Genomic DNA, 16,645 nt, shown 5'->3' on the forward strand with positions numbered 1-16,645 from the left:
AAGTATTAAACCGCTAGAGTTGGCTGGAGTAAGGCCGAAGGCTCCAATGTTTGGGAGTTGCACAGTTCTCAGTCTTTTCATGTTTCTCTCAAAGAGCGAAGGGCCCACTTATTTCTCCTTCTCATTCATATATGGAAATTGAATGAGGGCTAATCAAAAAATGAATTAGAGCTGGACTTAGGAATGCAGCAGAAGACCCAGCAAACGCATTTCAAAGTTGCTCTTCTAAGGATACTTTTGTACTTGACTGATCAATTTAATCCTACAGGTGCTCTAAAATGAAGAATGCATTTCAGTCATCCTTGCAGAAAATCACACAGCCATCTATTCTAGGCTGCACAGAGTTTTCAGTCCTCTCCACCTGCTAGCTTGTTGTTGCAATATGTCGCAATTCTGGAGAATTGTCTGCTATGCTAGAATGCCCGGCCCAGTTCAAATGTTCATTGTACTTCCTGCAAAAATATCAAAAGAAAAAAAAAGATTTGGTTTTGGAAAAATAATTCATTACCATCTTGTAAAAATCAAAACGTTCACATTTGAGTCAAAAAAAGAGAGGCTAGGTCTCACTATTTTGCTCAGGCTGTGTTACACCTACTGCTCTCAGGTGCTGTCCTGCTACTGATGGGCATGGAAGCTTTGGCCTGCTCTCTTTCCAGCCTGGGTCGGTGCACCTCTCATTACACAACCTGAAATTCTAGAGCTCCCTCTAGAACACCATATTGATACCCAACGTAGCATGGACACCTGATTAACACAGCTGAGTGCAGCCAAGAACCCCTGAGCTCAAGCAATCCACAAGCCTCAGCCTCCCCCTCCCAAGTAGCTAGGAGAACTGGCACACACCACCATGCCCGGCAAACACTGCACATGTCCTAATGATGAAATGCATTGCTTAAGTAAGGATAATGATAAAGCACGGTGTAATGAATTGATGGTATGCCAACCGTATTTCAAGAAAATCTATTTCACTATCCTTCAAAGAAAGGAAAATAATGTCTTATCAAGAAGCAGTGTGAATTTGGGAAGGGCCTTTAAAAAAGATGTGGAGTTTCCTAAAGGAAAAGAAGAGGGTTGAACTGATTTAAGGGAGAGAGGAAGTAGGTTCAGAAAGTTTGTGAATGGGATGTGAATACAATATAGATACTAGTATTTAGAGAGTGAGAGATAGGTAGAGGGACAGAGGAGAAAGAAAGTGAGAGAGAAGAGCCAACTTAGGGCTGAGTTTTTCTTTATCTGCCAGTGACTCCCTGTAGAACCTTACCGGCACAATTCAGGCTCTCCTGTAGCCATCCATCCCTTCTTGTTATGCCGAGCCAGCCAATGTTGAGAAAAGCAGCAAGGGTCACAATGATGGAAGACATCTGCAACATTAGAAGTTATAAAGTGGTATGGAGTGGGAGGGCTAGAAGAGTTATTGTAAAGAATGAATACGCGTCATTCTGTTCTCTAGCCTCAACAGCTTCAAGAGAGGAACTCTAGCTGGCCAAAAAGACCAATGTCAGTTCAGCTTGAGCAGTGGAAAGCTTGCTTGATTCTGCAAAAGGATGAGATTACGCTTTTGGGTTAGAGGTGGTCACGGGCTACTGCATACTAAGAAACCGTATATTGAGGTCCAGTTGTATTACTCGATCTTCTCCCACCTCAAAATCAGCTGCTAATTCAGTGTTCTATACCAATGAGCTATTTTTGTCCTCCCTGCCCCTTCCAGCGAATGGGTCCCCCTGACTAACAAAAGTGATTTCAACAGATTTGTATACCTTTTCATAGGAGACTTCATGACGTATTTTATACTGTGCCAATTCGGGGTAGATTGAGTAATGATCTGGAAAGCACCATACTGGAGAACTTTAGCGCCTGTCAACCTGATCCCTTCTGCTGGGATTGTTAAACAACATCAAGATTTAAAAGTATTAAACCGCTAGAGTTGGCTGGAGTAAGGCCGAAGGCTCCAATGTTTGGGAGTTGCACAGTTCTCAGTCTTTTCATGTTTCTCTCAAAGAGCGAAGGGCCCACTTATTTCTCCTTCTCATTCATATATGGAAATTGAATGAGGGCTAATCAAAAAATGAATTAGAGCGGGACTTAGGAATGCAGCAGAAGACCCAGCAAACGCATTTCAAAGTTGCTCTTCTAAGGATACGTTTGTACTTGACTGATCAATTTAATCCTACAGGTGCTCTAAAATGAAGAATGCATTTCAGTCATCCTTGCAGAAAATCACACAGCCATCTATTCTAGGCTGCACAGAGTTTTCAGTCCTCTCCACCTGATAGCTTGTTGTTGCAATATGTCGCAATTCTGGAGAATTGTCTGCTATGCTAGAATGGCCGGCCCAGTTCAAATGTTCATTGTACTTCCTGCAAAAATATCAAAAGAAAAAAAAAGATTTGGTTTTGGAAAAATAATTCATTACCATCTTGTAAAAATCAAAACGTTCACATTTAAGTCAAAAAAAGAGAGGCTCGGTCTCACTATTTTGCTCAGGCTGTGTTACACCTACTGCTCTCAGGTGCTGTCCTGCTACCGATAGGCAGGGAAGCTTTTGCCTGCTTTGTTTCCAGCCTGGGTCGGTGCACCTCTCATTACACAACCTGAAATTCTAGAGCTCCCTCTAGAACACAATATTGATACCCAACGTAGCATGGACACCTGATCAACACAGCTGAGTGCAGCCTAGAACCCATGAGCTCAAGCAATCCACAAGCCTCAGCCTCCCAAGTAGCTAGGACAACAGGCACACGCCACCATGCCCGGCAACCACAGCACATGTCCTAATGATAAATGCATTGCTTAAGTAAGGATAATGATAAAGTACGGTGTAATGAATTGGTGGTATGCCAACCGTATTTCAAGAAAATCAATTTCACTATCCTTCAAAGAAAGGAAAATAATGTCTTATCAAGAAGCAGTGTGAATTTGGGAAGGGCCTTTCAAAAAAGATGTGGAGTTTCCTAAAGGAAAAGAAGAGGGTTGAACTGATTTAAGGGAGAGAGGAAGTAGGGTCAGAACGTTTGTGAAGGGGATGTGAATACATTATAGATACTAGTATTTAGAGAGTGAGAGATAGGTAGAGGGAGAGAGGAGAAAGAAACTGAGAGAGAAGAGCCAACTTAGGGCTGAGTTTCTCATCATCTGCCAGTGACTCCCTGTAGAACCTTACAGGCACAATTTAGGCTCTCCTGTAGCCATCCATCCCTTCTTGTTATGCCGAGCCAGCCAATGTTGAGAAAAGCAGCAAGGGTCACAATGATGGAAGACATCTGCCACATTGGAAGTTATAAAGTGGTATGGAGTGGGAGGGCTAGAAGAGTTATTATAAAGAATGAATATGCGTCATTCTGTTCTCTTGCCTCAACAGCTTCAAGAGAGGAACTCTTGCTGGCCAAGAAGACCAATGTCAGTTCAGCTTGAGCAGGTGAAAATTTGCCTGATTCTGCAAAAGGATGAGATTACGCTTTTGGGTTAGAAGTGGTTGCGGGCTACTGCATACTAAGAAACCGTTTATTGAGGTCCGGTTGGATTACTCGATCTTCTTCCACCTCAAAATCAGCTGCTAATTCAGTGTTCTATACCAATGAGCTATTTTTGTCCTCCCTGCCCCTTCCAGCGAATGGGTCCCCCTGACTAACAAAATTGATTCAAACAGATTTGTATACCTTTTCATAGGAGAATTCATGACGTATTTTATACTGTGCCAATGCAAGGTAGATTGAGTAATGATCTGGACAGCCCCATACTGGAGAACTGCAGCGCCTGTCAACCTGATCCCTTCTGCTGGGATTGTTAAACAACATCAAGATTTAAAAGTATTAAACCGCAACAGTTGGCTGGAGTAAGGCCGAAGGCTCCAATGTTTGGGAGTTACACAGTTTTCAGTCTTTTCATGTTTCTCTCAAAGAGCGAAGGGCCCTCTTATTTCTCCTTCTCATTCATATATGGAATTGAATGAGGGCTAATCAAAAAATGAATTAGAGCTGGACGTAGGAATGCAGCAGAAGACCCAGCAAACGCATTTTTAAAGTTGCTCTTCTAAGGATACTTTTGTACTTGACAGATCAATTTAATCCTACAGGTGCTCTAAAATGAAGAATGCATTTCAGTCATCCTTGCAGAAAATCACACAGCCATCTATTCTAGGCTGCACAGAGTTTTCAGTCCTCTCCACCTGCTAGCTTGTTGTTGCAATATGTTGCAATTCTGAAGAATTGTCTGCTATGCTAGAATGCCCGGCCCAGTTCAAATGTTCATTGTACTTCCTGCAAAAATATCAAAAGAAAAACAAAGATTTGGTTTTGGAAAAATAATTCATTACCATCTTGTAAAAATCAAAACCTTCACATTTGAGTCAAAAAAAGAGAGGCTAGGTCTCACTATTTTGCTCAAGCTGTGTTATACCTACTGCTCTCAGGTGCTGTCCTGCTACCGATGGGCATGGAAGCTTTGGCCTGCTCTGTTTCCAGCCTGGGTCGGTGCACCTCTCATTACACAACCTGAAATTCTAGAGCTCCCTCTAGAACACCATATTGATACCCAACGTAGCATGGACACCTGATCAACACAGCTGAGTGCAGCCCAGAACCCCTGAGCTCAAGCAATCCACTAGCCTCAGCCTCCCAAGTAGCTAGGACAACAGGCACACGCCACCATGCCCGGCAAACACAGCACATGTCCTAATGATGAAATGCATTGCTTAAGTAAGGATAATGATAAAGTACGGTGTAATGAATTGATGGTATGCCAACCGTATTTCAAGAAAATCTATTTCACTATCCTTCAAAGAAAGGAAAATAATGTCTTATCAAGAAGCAGTGTGAATATGGGAAGGGCCTTTAAAAAAGATGTGGAGTTTCCTAAAGGAAAAGAAGAGGGTTGAACTGATTTAAGGGAGAGTGGAAGTAGGGTCAGAAAGTTAGTGAAGGGGATGTGAATACAATATAGATACTAGTATTTAGAGAGTGAGAGATAGGTAGAGGGAGAGAGGAGAAAGAAAGTGAGAGAGAAGAGCCAACTTAGGGCTGAGTTTCTCATTATCTGCCAGTGACTCCCTGTAGAACCTTACAGGCACAATTCAGGCTCTCCTGTAGCCATCCATCCCTTCTTGTTATGCCGAGCCAGCCAATGTTGAGAAAAGTAGCAAGGGTCACAATGATGGAAGACATCTGCAACATTGGAAGTTATAAAGTGGTATGGAGTGGGAAGGCTAGAAGAGTTATTATAAAGAATGAATACGCATCATTCTGTTCTCTAGCCTCAACAGCTTCAAGAGAGGAATTCTTGCTGGCCAAGAAGACCAATGTCAGTTCAGCTTGAGCAGGTGAAAGCTTGCCTGATTCTGCAAAAGGATGAGATTATGCTTTTGGGTTAGAAGTGGTCGCGGGCTACTGCATACTAAGAAACCGTTTTTTGAGGTCCAGTTGGATTACTCGATCTTCTCCCACCTCAGAATCAGCTGCTAATTCAGTGTTCTATACCAATGAGCTATTTTTGTCCTCCCTGCCCCTTCCAGCGAATGGGTCCCCCTGACTAACAAAAGTGATTCAAACAGATTTGTATACCTTTTCATAGGAGAATTCATGACGTATTTTATACTGTGCCAATGCAAGGTAGATTGAGTAATGATCTGGACAGCCCCATACTGGAGAGCTGCAGCGCCTGTCAACCTGATCCCTTCTGCTGGGATTGTTAAACAACATCAAGATTTAAAAGTATTTAACCGCAAGAGTTGGCTGGAGTAAGGCCGAAGGCTCCAATGTTTGGGAGTTACACAGTTATCAGTCTTTTCATGTTTCTCTCAAAGAGCGAAGGGCCCTCTCATTTCTCCTTCTCATTTATATATGGAATTGAATGAGGGCTAATCAAAAAATGAATTCGAGCTGGACGTAGGAATGCAGCAGAAGACCCAGCAAACGCATTTCAAAGTTGCTCTTCTAAGGATACTTTAGTACTTGACAGATCAATTTAATCCTACAGGTGCTCTAAAATGAAGAATGCATTTCAGTAATCCTTGCAGAAAATCACACAGCCATCTATTCTAGGCTGCACAGATTTTTCAGTCCTCTCCACCTGCTAGCTTGTTGTTGCAATATGTTGCAATTCTGGAGAATTGTCTGCTATGCTAGAATGCCCGGCCCAGTTCAAATGTTCATTGTACTTCCTGCAAAAATATCCAAAGAAAAACAAAGATTTGGTTTTGGAAAAATAATTCATTACCATCTTGTAAAAATCAAAACATTCACATTTGAGTCAAAAAAAGAGAGGCTAGGTCTCACTATTTTGCTCAAGCTGTGTTACACCTACTGCTCTCAGGTGCTGTCCTGCTACCGATGGGCATGGAAGCTTTGGCCTGCTCTGTTTCCAACCTGGGTCGGTGCACCTCTCATTACACAACCTGAAATTCTAGAGCTCCCTCTAGAACACCATATTGATACCCAACGTAGCATGGACACCTGATCAACACAGCTGAGTGCAGCCCAGAACCTCTGAGCTCAAGCAATCCACAAGCCTCAGCCTCCCAAGTAACTAGGACAACAGGCATACGCCACCATGCCCGGCAAACACAGCACATGTCCTAATGATGAAATGCATTGCTTAAGTAAGGATAATGATAAAGTACGGTGTAATGAATTGATGGTATGCCAACCGTATTTCAAGAAAATCTATTTCACTATCCTTCAAAGAAAGGAAAATAATGTCTTATCAAGAAGCAGTGTGAATATGGGAAGGGCCTTTAAAAAAGATGTGGAGTTTCCTAAAGGAAAAGAAGAGGGTTGAACTGATTTAAGGGAGAGTGGAAGTAGGGTCAGAAAGTTAGTGAAGGGGATGTGAATACAATATAGATACTAGTATTTAGAGAGTGAGAGATAGGTAGAGGGAGAGAGGAGAAAGAAAGTGAGAGAGAAGAGCCAACTTAGGGCTGAGTTTCTCATTATCTGCCAGTGACTCCCTGTAGAACCCTACAGGCACAATTCAGGCTCTCCTGTAGCCATCCATCCCTTCTTGTTATGCCGAGCCAGCCAATGTTGAGAAAAGCAGCAAGGGTCACAATGATGGAAGACATCTGCAACATTGGAAGTTATAAAGTGGTATGGAGTGGGAGGGCTAGAAGAGTTATTATAAAGAATGAATACGCGTCATTCTGTTCTCTAGCCTCAACAGCTTCAAGAGAGGAACTCTTGCTGGCCAAGAAGACCAATGTCAGTTCAGCTTGAGCAGGTGAAAGCTTGCCTGATTCTGCAAAAGGATGAGATTACGCTTTTGGGTTAGAAGTGGTTGCGGGCTACTGCATACTAAGAAACCGTTTATTGAGGTTTGGTTGGATTACTCGATCTTCTCCCACCTCACAATCAGCTGCTAATTCAGTGTTCTATACCAATGAGCTATTTTTGTCCTCCCTGCCCCTTCCAGCGAATGGGTCCCCCTGACTAACAAAAGTGATTCAAACAGATTTGTATACCTTTTCATAGGAGACTTCATGACGTATTTTATACTGTGCCAATGCAAGGTAGATTGAGTAATGATCTGGACAGCCCCATACTGGAGAACTGCAGTGCCTGTCAACCTGATCCCTTCTGCTGGGATTGTTAAACAACATCAAGATTTAAAAGTATTAAACCGCAAGAGTTGGCTGGAGTAAGGCCGAAGGCTCCAATGTTTGGGGGTTGCACAGTTTTCAGTCTTTTCATGTTTCTCTCAAAGAGCGAAGGGCCCTCTTATTTCTCCTTCTCATTCATATATGGAATTGAATGAGGGCTAATCAAAAAATGAATTAGAGCTGGACGTAGGAATGCAGCAGAAGACCCAGCGAACGCATTTCAAAGTTGCTCTTCTAAGGATACTTTAGTACTTGACAGATCAATTTAATCCTACAGGTGCTCTAAAATGAAGAATGCATTTCAGTCATCCTTGCAGAAAATCACACAGCCATCTATTCTAGGCTGCACAGAGTTTTCAGTCCTCTCCACCTGCTAGATTGTTGTTGCAATATGTCGCAATTCTGGAGAATTGTCTGCTATGCTAGAATGCCCGGCCCAGTTCAAATGTTCATTGTACTTCCTGCAAAAATATCAAAAGAAAAACAAAGATTTGGTTTGGAAAAATAATTCATTACCATCTTGTAAAAATCAAAACGTTCACATTTGAGTCAAAAAAAGAGAGGCTAGGTCTCACTATTTTGCTCAGGCTGTGTTACACCTACTGCTCTGAGGTGCTGTCCTGCTACCGATGGGCATGGAAGCTTTGGCATGCTCTGTTTCCAGCCTAGGTCGGTGCACCTCTCATTACACAACCTGAAATTCTAGAGCTCCCTCTAGAACACCATATTGATACCCAACTTAGCATGGACACCGGATCAACACAGCTGAGTGCAGCCCAGAACCCCTGTGCTCAAGCAATCCACAAGCCTCAGCCTCCCAAGTAGCTAGGACAACAGGCACACGCCACCATGCCCGGCAAACACAGCACATGTCCTAATGATGAAATGCATTGCTTAAGTAAGGATAATGATAAAGTACGGTGTAATGAATTGATGGTATGCCAACCGTATTTCAAGAAGATCTATTTCACTATCCTTCAAAGAAAGGAAAATAATGTCTTATCAAGAAGCAGTGTGAATATGGGAAGGGCCTTTAAAAAGATGTGGAGTTTCCTAAAGGAAAAGAAGAGGGTTGAACTGATTTAAGGGAGAGAGGAAGTAGGGTCAGAAAGTTTGTGAAGGGGATGTGAATACAATATAGATACTAGTATTTAGTGAGTGAGAGATAGGTAGAGGGAGAGAGGAGATAGAAAGTGAGGGAGAAGAGCCAACTTAGGGCTGAGTTTCTCATTATTTGCCAGTGACTCCCTGTAGAACCTTACAGGCACAATTCAGGCTCTCCTGTAGCCATCCATCCCTTCTTGTTATGCCGAGCCAGCCAATGTTGAGAAAAGCAGCAAGGGTCACAATGATGGAAGACATCTGCCACATTGGAAGTTATAAAGTGGTACGGAGTGGGAGGGCTAGAAGAGTTATTATAAAGAATGAATACGCGTCATTCTGTTCTCTAGCCTCAACAGCTTCAAGAGAGGAACTCTTGCTGGCCGAGAAGACCAATGTCAGTTCAGCTTGAGCAGGTGAAAGCTTGCCTGATTCTGCAAAAGGATGAGATTACGCTTTTGGGTTAGAAGTGGTTGCGGGCTACTGCATACTAAGAAACCGTTTATTGAGGTCCGGTTGGATTACTCGATCTTCTCCCACCTCAAAATCAGTTGCTAATTCAGTCTTCTATACCAATGAGCTATTTTTGTCCTCCCTGCCCCTTCCAGCGAATGGGTCCCCCTGACTAACAAAAGTGATTCAAACAGATTTGTATACCTTTTCATAGGAGACTTCATGACGTATTTTATACTGTGCCAATGCAAGGTAGATTGAGTAATGATCTGGACAGCCCCATACTGGAGAACTGCAGCGCCTGTCAACCTGATCCCTTCTGCTGGGATTGTTAAACAACATCAAGGTTTAAAAGTATTAAACCGCAAGAGTTGGCTGGAGTAAGGCCGAAGGCTCCAATGTTTGGGAGTTGCACAGTTCTCAGTCTTTTCATGTTTCTCTCAAAGAGCGAAGGGCCCTCTTATTTCTCCTTCTCATTCATATATGGAATTGAATGAGGGCTAATCAAAAAATGAATTAGAGCTCGACGTCGGAATGCAGCAGAAGACCCAGCAAACGCATTTCAAAGTTGCTCTTCTAAGGATACTTTTGTACTTGACAGATCAATTTAATCCTACAGGTGCTCTAAAATGAAGAATGCATTTCAGTCATCCTTGCAGAAAATCACACAGCCATCTATTCTAGGCTGCACAGAGTTTTCCGTCCTCTCCACCTGCTAGCTTGTTGTTGCAATATGTTGCAATTCTGGGGAATTGTCTGCTATGCTAGAATGCCCGGCCCAGTTCAATTGTTCATTGTACTTCCTGCAAAAATATCAAAAGAAAAACAAAGATTTGGTTTTGGAAAAATAATTCATTACCATCTTGTAAAAATCAAAACGTTCACATTTGAGTCAAAAAAAGAGAGGCTAGGTCTCACTATTTTGCTCAAGCTGTGTTACACCTACTGCTCTCAGGTGCTGTCCTGCTACCGATGGGCATGGAAGCTTTGGCCTGCTCTGTTTCCAGCCTGGGTCAGTGCACCTCTCATTACACAACCTGAAATTCTAGAGCTCCCTCTAGAACACCATATTGATACCCAACTTAGCATGGACACCTGATCAACACAGCTGAGTGCAGCCCAGAACCCCTGAGCTCAAGCAATCCACAAGCCTCAGCTTCCCAAGTAGCTAGGACAACAGGCACACGCCACCATGCCCGGCAATTACTGCACATGTCCTAATGATGAAATGCATTGCTTAAGTAAGGATAATGATAAAGTACGGTGTTATGAATTGATGGTATGCCAACCGTATTTCAAGAAAATCTATTTCACTATCCTTCAAAGAAAGGAAAATAATGTCTTATCAAGAAGCAGTGTGAATATGGGAAGGGCCTTTAAAAAGATGTGGAGTTTCCTAAAGGAAAAGAAGAGGGTTGAACTGATTTAAGGGAGAGAGGAAGTAGGGTCAGAAAGTTTGTGAAGGGGATGTAAATACAATATAGATACTAGTATTTAGTGAGTGAGAGATAGGTAGAGGGAGAGAGGAGATAGAAAGTGAGGGAGAAGAGCCAACTTAGGGCTGAGTTTCTCATTATTTGCCAGTGACTCCCTGTAGAACCTTACAGGCACAATTCAGGCTCTCCTGTAGCCATCCATCCCTTCTTGTTATGCCGAGCCAGCCAATGTTGAGAAAAGCAGCAAGGGTCACAATGATGGAAGACATCTGCCACATTGGAAGTTATAAAGTGGTACGGAGTGGGAGGGCTAGAAGAGTTATTATAAAGAATGAATACGCGTCATTCTGTTCTCTAGCCTCAACAGCTTCAAGAGAGGAACTCTTGCTGGCCGAGAAGACCAATGTCAGTTCAGCTTGAGCAGGTGAAAGCTTGCCTGATTCTGCAAAAGGATGAGATGACGCTTTTGGGTTAGAAGTGGTTGCGGGCTACTGCATACTAAGAAACCGTTTATTGAGGTCCGGTTGGATTACTCGATCTTCTCCCACCTCAAAATCAGCTGCTAATTCAGTCTTCTATACCAATGAGCTATTTTTGTCCTCCCTGCCCCTTCCAGCGAATGGGTCCCCCTGACTAACAAAAGTGATTCAAACAGATTTGTATACCTTTTCATAGGAGACTTCATGACGTATTTTATACTGTGCCAATGCAAGGTAGATTGAGTAATGATCTGGACAGCCCCATACTGGAGAACTGCAGCGCCTGTCAACCTGATCCCTTCTGCTGGGATTGTTAAACAACATCAAGGTTTAAAAGTATTAAACCGCAAGAGTTGGCTGGAGTAAGGCCGAAGGCTCCAATGTTTGGGAGTTGCACAGTTCTCAGTCTTTTCATGTTTCTCTCAAAGAGCGAAGGGCCCTCTTATTTCTCCTTCTCATTCATATATGGAATTGAATGAGGGCTAATCAAAAAATGAATTAGAGCTCGACGTAGGAATGCAGCAGAAGACCCAGCAAACGCATTTCAAAGTTGCTCTTCTAAGGATACTTTTGTACTTGACAGATCAATTTAATCCTACAGGTGCTCTAAAATGAAGAATGCATTTCAGTCATCCTTGCAGAAAATCACACAGCCATCTATTCTAGGCTGCACAGAGTTTTCCGTCCTCTCCACCTGCTAGCTTGTTGTTGCAATATGTTGCAATTCTGGGGAATTGTCTGCTATGCTAGAATGCCCGGCCCAGTTCAATTGTTCATTGTACTTCCTGCAAAAATATCAAAAGAAAAACAAAGATTTGGTTTTGGAAAAATAATTCATTACCATCTTGTAAAAATCAAAACGTTCACATTTGAGTCAAAAAAAGAGAGGCTAGGTCTCTCTATTTTGCTCAAGCTGTGTTACACCTACTGCTCTCAGGTGCTGTCCTGCTACCGATGGGCATGGAAGCTTTGGCCTGCTCTGTTTCCAGCCTGGGTCAGTGCACCTCTCATTACACAACCTGAAATTCTAGAGCTCCCTCTAGAACACCATATTGATACCCAACTTAGCATGGACACCTGATCAACACAGCTGAGTGCAGCCCAGAACCCCTGAGCTCAAGCAATCCACAAGCCTCAGCTTCCCAAGTAGCTAGGACAACAGGCACACGCCACCATGCCCGGCAAACACAGCACATGTCCTAATGATGAAATGCATTGCTTAAGTAAGGATAATGATAAAGTACGGTGTAATGAATTGATGGTATGCCAACCGTATTTCAAGAAAATCTATTTCACTATCCTTCAAAGAAAGGAAAATAATGTCTTATCAAGAAGCAGTGTGAATATGGGAAGGGCCTTTAAAAAAGATGTGGAGTTTCCTAAAGGAAAAGAAGAGGGTTGAACTGATTTAAGGGAGAGAGGAAGTAGGGTCAGAAAGTTTGTGAAGGGGATGTGAATACAATATAGATACTAGTATTTAGTGAGTGAGAGATAGGTAGAGGGAGAGAGGAGAAAGAAAGTGAGGGAGAAGAGCCAACTTAGGGCTGAGTTTCTCGTTATCTGCCAGTGACTCCCTGTAGAACCTTACATGCACAATTCAGGCTCTCCTGTAGCCATCCATCCCTTCTTGTTATGCCGAGCCAGCCAATGTTGAGAAAAGCAGCAAGGGTCACAATGATGGAAGACATCTGCCACATTGGAAGTTATAAAGTGGTATGGAGTGGGAGGGCTAGAAGAGTTATTATAAAGAATGAATATGCGTCATTCTGTTCTCTAGCCTCAACAGCTTCAAGAGAGTAACTCTTGCTGGCCAAGAAGACCAATGTCAGTTCAGCTTGAGCAGGTAAAAGCTTGCCTGATTCTGCAAAAGGATGAGATTACGCTTTTGGGTTAGAAGTGGTTGCGGGCTACTGCATACTAAGAAACCGTTTATTGAGGTCCGGTTGGATTACTCGATCTTCTCCCACCTCAAAATCAGCTGTTAATTCAGTGTTCTATACCAATGAGCTATTTTTGTCCTCCCTGCCCCTTCCAGCGAATGGGTCCCCCTGACTAACAAAAGTGATTCAAACAGATTTGTATACCTTTTCATAGGAGACTTCATGACGTATTTTATACTGTGCCAATGCAAGGTAGATTGAGTAATGATCTGGACAGCCCCATACTGGAGAACTGCAGCGCCTGTCAACCTGATCCCTTCTGCTGGTATTGTTAAACAACATCAAGATTTAAAAGTATTAAACCGCAAGAGTTGGCTGGAGTAAGGCCGAAGGCTCCAATGTTTGGGAGTTGCACAGTTCTCAGTCTTTTCATGTTTCTCTCAAAGAGTGAAGGGCCCTCTTATTTCTCCTTCTCATTCATATATGGAATTGAATGAGGGCTAATCAAAAAATGAATTAGAGCTGGACGTAGGAATGCAGCAGAAGACCCAGCAAACGCATTTCAAAGTTGCTCTTCTAAGGATACTTTTGTACTTGACAGATCAATTTAATCCTACAGGTGCTCTAAAATGAAGAATGCATTTCAGTCATTCTTGCAGAAAATCACACAGCCATCTATTCTAGGCTGCACAGAGTTTTCCGTCCTCTCCACCTGCTAGATTGTTGTTGCAATATGTTGCAATTCTGGAGAATTGTCTGCTATGCTAGAATGCCCGGCCCAGTTCAAATGTTCATTGTACTTCCTGCAAAAATATCAAAAGAAAAACAAAGATTTGGTTTTGGAAAAATAATTCATTACCATCTTGTAAAAATCAAAACGTTCACATTTGAGTCAAAAAAAGAGAGGCTAGGTCTCACTATTTTGCTCAGGCTGTGTTACACCTACTGCTCTCAGGTGCTGTCCTGCTACCGATGGGCATGGAAGCTTTGGCCTGCTCTGTTTTCAGCCTGGGTTGGTGCACCTCTCATTACACAACCTGAAATTCTAGAGCTCCCTCTAGAACACCATATTGATACCCAGCGTAGCATGGACACCTGATCAACACAGCTGAGTGCAGCCCAGAACCCCTGAGCTCAAGCAATCCACAAGCCTCAGCCTCCCAAGTAGCTAGGACAACAGGCACACGCCACCATGCCCGGCAAACACAGCACATGTCCTAATGATGAAATGCATTGCTTAAGTAAGGATAATGATAAAGTACGGTGTAATGAATTGATGGTATGCCAACCGTATTTCAAGAAAATCTATTTCACTATCCTTCAAAGAAAGGAAAATAATGTCTTATCAAGAAGCAGTGTGAATATGGGAAGGGCCTTTAAAAAGATGTGGAGTTTCCTAAAGGAAAAGAAGAGGGTTGAACTGATTTAAGGGAGAGAGGAAGTAGGGTCAGAAAGTTTGTGAAGGGGATGTGAAAACAATATAGATACTAGTATTTAGTGAGTGAGAGATAGGTAGAGGGAGAGAGGAGAAAGAAAGTGAGAGAGAAGAGCCAACTTAGGGCTGAGTTTCTCATTATCTGCCAGTGACTCCCTGTAGAACCTTACTGGCACAATTCAGGCTCTCCTGTAGCCATCCATCCCTTCTTGTTATGCCGAGCCAGCCAATGTTGAGAAAAGCAGCAAGGGTCACAATGATGGAAGACATCTGCCACATTGGAAGTTATAAAGTGGTATGGAGTGGGAGGGCTAGAAGAGTTATTATAAAGAATGAATATGCGTCATTCTGTTCTCTAGCCTCATCAGCTTCAAGAGAGGAACTCTTGCTGGCCGAGAAGACCAATGTCCGTTCAGCTTGAGCAGGTGAAAGCTTGCCTGATTCTGCAAAAGGATGAGATTACGCTTTTGGGTTAGAAGTGGTTGCGGGCTACTGCATACTAAGAAACCGTTTATTGAGGTCCGGTTGGATTACTCGATCTTCTCCCACCTCAAAATCAGCGGCTAATTCAGAGTTCTATACCAATGAGCTATTTTTGTCCTCCCTGCCCCTTCCAGCGAATGGGTCCCCCTGACTAACAAAAGTGATTCAAACAGATTTGTATACCTTTTCATAGGAGACTTCATGACGTATTTTATACTGTGCCAATGCAAGGTAGATTGAGTAATGATCTGGACAGCCCCATACTGGAGAACTGCAGCGCCTGTCAACCTGATCCCTTCTGCTGGGATTGTTAAACAACATCAAGATTTAAAAGTATTAAACCGCAAGAGTTGGCTGGAGTAAGGCCGAAGGCTCCAATGTTTGGGAGTTACACAGTTCTCAGTCTTTTCATGTTTCTCTGAAAGAGCGAAGGGCCCTCTTATTTCTCCTTCTCATTCATATATGGAATTGAATGAGAGCTAATCAAAACATGAATTAGAGCTGGAAGTAGGAATGCAGCAGAAGACCCAGCAAACGCATTTCAAAGTTGCTCTTCTAAGGATACTTTAGTACTTGACAGATCAATTTAATCCTACAGGTGCTCTAAAATGAAGAATGCATTTCAGTCATCCATGCAGAAAATCACACAGCCATCTATTCTAGGCTGCACAGAGTTTTCAGTCCCCTCCACCTGCTAGATTGTTGTTGCAATATGTCGCAATTCTGGAGAATTGTCTGCTATGCTAGAATGCCCGGCCCAGTTCAAATGTTCATTGTACTTCCTGCAAAAATATCAAAAGAAAAACAAAGATTTGGTTTGGAAAATAATTCATTACCATCTTGTAAAAATCAAAACGTTCACATTTGAGTCAAAAAAAGAGAGGCTAGGTCTCACTATTTTGCTCAGGCTGTGTTACACCTATTGCTCTGAGGTGCTGTCCTGCTACCGATGGGCATGGAAGCTTTGGCCTGCTCTGTTTTCAGCCTGGGTCGGTGCACCTCTCATTACACAACCTGAAATTCTAGAGCTCCCTCTAGAACACCATATTGATACCCAACGTAGCATGGACACCTGATCAACACAGCTGAGTGCAGCCCAGAACCCCTGAGCTCAAGCAATCCACAAGCCTCAGCCTCCCAAGTAGCTAGGACAACAGGCACAAGCCACCATGCCCGGCAAACACAGCACATGTCCTAATGATGAAATGCATTGCTTAAGTAAGGATAATGATAAAGTACGGTGTAATGAATTGATGGTATGCCAACCGTATTTCAAGAAAATCTATTTCACTATCCTTCAAAGAAAGGAAAATAATGTCTGATCAAGAAGCAGTGTGAATATGGGAAGGGCCTTTAAAAAAGATGTGGAGTTTCCTAAAGGAAAAGAAGAGGGTTGAACTGATTTAAGGGAGAGAGGAAGTAGGGTCAGAAAGTTTGTGAAGGGGATGTGAATACAATATAGATACTAGTATTTAGTGAGTGAGAGATAGGTAGAGGGAGAGAGGAGAAAGAAAGTGAGGGAGAAGAGCCAACTTAGGGCTGAGTTTCTCATTATCTGCCAGTGACTCCCTGTAGAACCTTACAGGCACAATTCAGGCTCTCCTGTAGCCATCCATCCCTTCTTGTTATGCCGAGCCAGCCAATGTTGAGAAAAGCAGCAAGGGTCACAATGATGGAAGACATCTGCCACATTGGAAGATATAAAGTGGTATGGAGTGGGAGGGCTAGAAGAGTTATTATAAAGAATGAATATGCGTCATTCTGTTCTCTAGCCTCAACAGCTTCAA

At 42.8% G+C, this 16,645-nt stretch overlaps 9 non-coding genes across 9 annotated transcripts; all 9 read right to left on the bottom strand.

Moving 5' to 3' along the window:
- Nucleotides 1–550: 550 nt before the first annotated feature.
- On the bottom strand, nt 551–856 carry LOC147734000 (signal recognition particle RNA). Its single transcript, XR_015307793.1, has one exon.
- A 1,599-nt stretch (nt 857–2,455) lies between these two features.
- Nucleotides 2,456–2,755, bottom strand: LOC147734001 (signal recognition particle RNA). The gene has a single exon (XR_015307775.1).
- Nucleotides 2,756–4,354: 1,599 nt separating this feature from the next.
- LOC147734002 (signal recognition particle RNA) lies at nt 4,355–4,654 on the bottom strand. The gene has a single exon (XR_015307861.1).
- Nucleotides 4,655–6,252: 1,598 nt separating this feature from the next.
- LOC147734003 (signal recognition particle RNA) lies at nt 6,253–6,552 on the bottom strand. The gene has a single exon (XR_015308078.1).
- A 1,597-nt stretch (nt 6,553–8,149) lies between these two features.
- On the bottom strand, nt 8,150–8,449 carry LOC147734004 (signal recognition particle RNA). Its single transcript, XR_015307730.1, has one exon.
- Nucleotides 8,450–10,046: 1,597 nt separating this feature from the next.
- Nucleotides 10,047–10,346, bottom strand: LOC147734005 (signal recognition particle RNA). Its single transcript, XR_015308116.1, has one exon.
- Nucleotides 10,347–11,943: 1,597 nt separating this feature from the next.
- On the bottom strand, nt 11,944–12,243 carry LOC147734006 (signal recognition particle RNA). The gene has a single exon (XR_015308220.1).
- A 1,598-nt stretch (nt 12,244–13,841) lies between these two features.
- LOC147734007 (signal recognition particle RNA) lies at nt 13,842–14,141 on the bottom strand. The gene has a single exon (XR_015308060.1).
- A 1,595-nt stretch (nt 14,142–15,736) lies between these two features.
- Nucleotides 15,737–16,036, bottom strand: LOC147734008 (signal recognition particle RNA). The gene has a single exon (XR_015307646.1).
- Nucleotides 16,037–16,645: the final 609 nt, after the last annotated feature.

Source organism: Lissotriton vulgaris, chromosome 1_2 (genome assembly GCF_964263255.1).
Source record: "Lissotriton vulgaris chromosome 1_2, aLisVul1.2, whole genome shotgun sequence".
NCBI classification, from domain to species: domain Eukaryota; kingdom Metazoa; phylum Chordata; class Amphibia; order Caudata; family Salamandridae; genus Lissotriton; species Lissotriton vulgaris.